This window comes from Achroia grisella, unplaced genomic scaffold (assembly GCF_030625045.1).
Source record: "Achroia grisella isolate CSIRO2021 unplaced genomic scaffold, CSIRO_AGI_Agris_v1 utg1920, whole genome shotgun sequence".
Taxonomy (NCBI): domain Eukaryota; kingdom Metazoa; phylum Arthropoda; class Insecta; order Lepidoptera; family Pyralidae; genus Achroia; species Achroia grisella.
In genome coordinates, this window is record NW_026712695.1 from 533,309 (window position 1) to 538,733 (window position 5,425).

Sequence of the window (5,425 nt, forward strand, 5' to 3'; positions counted from 1 at the left end):
TTATCCTTCTGTAAATCATCATGTTGAGTAGATAGATTTAATAAATAAAATAACTGAAATGAAAAGGACATTTTAACATTTTTTTTTAATCTTTATAGTTCCTGTGTGGAGTTTGCATAAGTAATTCATTATGCTTGTTTTTCACCTTTTTCCTGGACAGAAGGGATATTAAACTGTACGGCATATTACGGAAATAGTTCAATAAGGCAATTTAATTAGTTTGCAAGAGATTGAAGAGACTATCTCGATTGTTATACAAACTTATACATAGGTACGTAGTGTTGCAAACATATAGTTCTAAATGTTAGTATGTTAAATGTTATTTAGTGTACGACAAATACCGATAAGCTTAAAAATACCTCAAACTTACTAAAATTACTAATCATAATTATATGTAAAGTGATCACATTTATAATAATTTTACTATAACGTATTCTCACACGAACAAATGACCCGATGTACTGCTAAAACAACAGCAACAATAATATGGTACAGTAGTATTATAACAACAATATATAGATATAAATATTTTTTACAATAGTATGGAATATTTATAAAAGATTTCCTGTAATATTGTATATACATTTTTTTTAATATCTAATACTAATTTTCATATTGTACATAATATTCTTACAGATCAGTTCATGTGGCCTTGAAAATGTGCTAAACTTCTTTCTCGACCTACTCGTACATAGAATTTTATTGACTACCGTCTAAAAAGTCAAGGTAATCCGCGATACCTCTCACGAACTTGATCCGTTTAAAGTCGGTTTTCTTAGAGGATTTGTACATGTTTAGCTGAAAACAAGGCTAGAGTGGTATTTTTTTTTGTTACGCGTTATATATTTATCAGGTAACCAAACATACCGGAGAACTAAACAAGCTACTTTACAAATAATGAATATTAAGCAATTATAAAGTTACATTCATACTTCATATAATTTTTACATATGTAAGTAATATTTAATTCTTTTGAAAATAGAGAACTTCATTATATAATCAAGTCTCATTAACCTGTAATATATTATACTAAGTGAGCGTTATGGGATTCTTGAACCCATACCTAGAAAGCCAATTTCTGTCTGTATAACAATTTTTCTAAGTAATAAGAGTAAAAATACTTTTTTTATATAACAGATTAGTTACTGTGAACGTTATTTAATTTTAGTTCGCTAAAGATAAAATGCGGCCGTTACAATTCGTTATGGTTTTATGTTTTACATTGATTTTATTTTCTTTGTTTTCTATGTATTGTAAAATTGTGTATAACATTTTCTAATATTTTTAACATTGCAACTAATGTATAGTTTTCGATATATCGATATACCACTGTTAAAAATAATATACTCTAAATACCGTAAAAAAATTAAAATAGTAGTGTAATATCGATCTAATACCTCCACTCATATAGGTCATGAAAAGCTCAAACGAGTAGTTACTTTCCATCCTACGGTACAAAGATTTTTATGGGCTGCATCTGATAAATTCTTTTTTTGTCTTGCTGGTCACAGAATTTGCTGTAGATATATACAGCATATACAACTATTTTGATTAATAAAATCTATTATTAGATGATACCTTTATGAGCCTATGCACTTGTATTTATTATAGTTATAGATTTCTATTTTAAGATAAACGCACATGAGGACACAAGGTTGTCAACAAACAGTGTTACCACTAATATGTTTTAAATGAAATGAAGTTTATATGTCTATTTAGCAACTAGATAAAACAATCAGAGCAAAGCCTTTAGATTTTATAATGAATTATTGAGAAAAATAATATATCTAATTTTGAGATAAGAAGAATATCACATTACTGTCATGTTTTTTGGTGTTAAAATCTCAAAGTTATTCATACACGTTTAGGTATGTTTAAAAATTCTTTGAAGGTACAATATTATTGTGCAAATAGTTCTATTTGTTTTATTTGACGTAATATACAAATTTTTATTTAAACTAAATTAATAATAAATAATAACTAGAAATAGATTCATAGTAGTATTTATGAATATAAATTTTCTATTAGAACTTAGTTTAATTTGACAGTCAAATAGATTTACATATATTGAAAAAAGTACAAAACTGTATAGTTGACAACCCTATTATATGATTTCGAAGTTGTAAAAGTGTTGTTGTATATATGTTCTTCTACAAGGCGAAAATTACACTGTTAAGCAGCTGCAGTTTTTGAGAGAAAATCCTGCTGACAAAAAACGGCATCTGATGTGATATAGATATTACTTTATGAGACTTAATTATTCATATAATAAAAAATATACAATTTTGTCTATTTAGACGTATAGAAACATTTATTGATGACAATGATAAGACAATAGATTGTGGTAACGCAGTTGACAAATCCATTACAAGAGCATTTGATTTAGCATGGGGATTTGTTGTTCCCGAAGGAATCTTGGGACATTTATTAGGTAAAACCACGATCGATCAAAGTCTTTCTGCTTCATTAATCTTGCTCATCAGCCAACGCGACGGTATATTTTCTACAAGATATTCCCATTTTCCTTATTTCGTTAATGTAAAAATATTTTGTTAACAATGAATCCTGACTACTTACTAGTACTAGGGTATCGCATGATGCCGCGATGGTCTAAAATCGAATGCATGTCGAAACCAAACACGCGATGACGATATATAACTCTGGTGTTAGAACGTTGTTATTTTCTATATTAAAGGTAATTCATTCAATTTCTTAATTATAGTTACTTTTATACATTTTAAATTTACGCGACCATTTTTTGACTACTCCGGCGGTTTAAAGGTTGGTAAGTACAATTCCTAATCATTTATCATGGCCGTTAGTTTGGTCGCCGCAATTATATATATGCTTATTTAAAAACGTGGCTGTATATATTGGTCTTTGGTGATTTAGTTGTACTCGTATGTGTATTAGCCTCTATGTATTCTGTGTGAACAAGCTAATCAATAGTTTGGAACTGGATAAGTGACGTGTGATATGGATACATATTAATCAGAATGTTTATATCATCTCGGGATTCGCCTTCTAAATCAATTTAAGTTTTCATCTCTAGTAGAATTTGATGGAAATAAACTTTGTAGTAAACAATGTGTAATCTACATTCGACAGAATGTTTATCAAAAACTAATATAAATGTTTTGTTATGAACGATTTTCTTGTAATAAAGAATATATGAAACAAAAAAGTTATATTTCACATAATGATTCACTCAGAAACTAACGCTTACTATCGCCAGAACCAAAATGATTGGTTATAAAAGGACGACAAGACGTGGCGACAATCAGTCTCTTTTCATAAACGGCAGCGATCGGAATACGGAAATAGCGATAGAGGAAAAAATAAACATCGAACAGTAGGCTGCGAAGAAATACGGGCTATTGAGGGATCTTATTAGTGTCTCGGGTTGTTAACCTTGGATTTTCGACATCGATTGTCTAACTCACAACAAAGGCGCATTTACACTTGGGTACTCGTTTGTTATTAAAATATATTAATACATAACGGATTATTTGAGTAATTTGAGATAAAAGATAGTCCGTTCTTGTCATCATCTTTTTATTCACTATGGGTAAATAAGTTTTATACAATAATATGCAACCCATTTAATGGCAAACAGTTACTGTAGCCGATAGGCGCCTGAAAAACTAGGGCACATGCATATTACCGGCTCTTGAAAAACTTATGCTCTCTCTAGAGTAAATTATAGTAGATTTTCTAAGGGTGCACGAGATGAAGCTTCTTTGACCGGACTGTCTAAACCACTTAGGTTCCAGGGTGTGAGGATGGATTCCCAGTCGATGACGAACGGTCAACTTCCGTACTTCTTTTATTAAGACCCGTTCAGCTGTATATTCGTGAACATATATATGTGTGTCATAGTGTATGTCTATCTGTTTGTTACCCTATATATATGATATATGTACATATATCATATATATATATATATATATAATATAAGTATGAATGAATGTGTAGAATGGTAGGGTTTATTCAACTTATATATACTTATATATGTGTGATGATACATAAATTTCAATTATAATAGTGGTTTAACACATGCCTTACATTCGATGGTCATGGCTTCGTTTGGATTTTCACATTGATTAATTAAGGTCCAGCATACAACTAAAATGACGGAAACTGTAGTTCATCACCCGCAACAATGGTTTTGAATATGTTGCTTTCATAATTTTCATTATTATATTGGAGCGTCGAGATTTCAAAGGATATCTAACTAATATTGGTTACCCTCTGTATGTTATTTGCCCTTTATTACGCTCTTCAAAGGTCCTACTAATCTTATCTAACGTCTAAGGTCGGGTACGTTTGGGACAATCCAATCTCATGGGATCTTTTGTGCTTGCATTCACTCGAAAACTATATATTTACATAACTTAAAATATTGCCAAAGGCTTCTGATCTACTGATATTTGAACTGTATAAACTTTGGTTTACCATATTTGGATTTATAGCACGTTACTATTTTACTATAGTAACGTGCGATAATACTACTACAAAGGTAGAATACTAATATGAATTTTCTTTATGTTGATACTGTGTATTGTTTTTAATTCATTAATCCTTCAAATCAAAGAAATAATGATAAACATCGACTTTCACTGTCATCATATAGAGATTATTTCTTTTTAAATACCTATCAACTGGACGAATAATAAAAACAAATACAGCAATATAAAAAATATGTGCTGAAATATCTTATTTTGAAATTGAGTTTGAATTCGCTGCGTAGTACTATAATTCAACATTTCTATTTTCAGTATAATCATAAACGTATATTGATCTACATTTAAATAATCAATCACTGATATAATTTGTCATCCTTAAAAAATAACAACATTGCAGCAACAAAATTAAAAAAATAACAAAATTCAAATCCTACAAAATGTTGCAGTTACAGTGACTATGTAAATCAAAGGTGTCGGCGTGCACCGTCAATCAGACTAATTACTATGCGGTCCACCCTTCAATTTATGGCTGTCGAGAAGCGTTTACTAACTATGGTAATTGATCTGTACGCTCAGTTGAATTAATAAACGCTTTTGATTGCGACTAAAAACATGGCATATGTGACAAATTACGTTTGAGATTGTTATATACAAAGGAGTGTAACGGCATAAGAAAAAATTCCATTCGTACTCCCGTAGAACCCCGTATCAGTGGAACAGTTAACTTAATCTACAACAAATAAAACTTTACTGTTAGTTTATTATATTGTGTGATTACAAAAAAAATTGGGGTATATAAATAATGTTATTAAACGTAACTAAATATTGTTATAACGAAACGTTGGATATTGTGGAAGTTTGTTATGGCAGTAAAGGAACATTAAATCTAGTCCTTTACGAAAAAAAATAATTTAATAATAAATATGTATATATTGAATGTATACCATGAATTAATTATA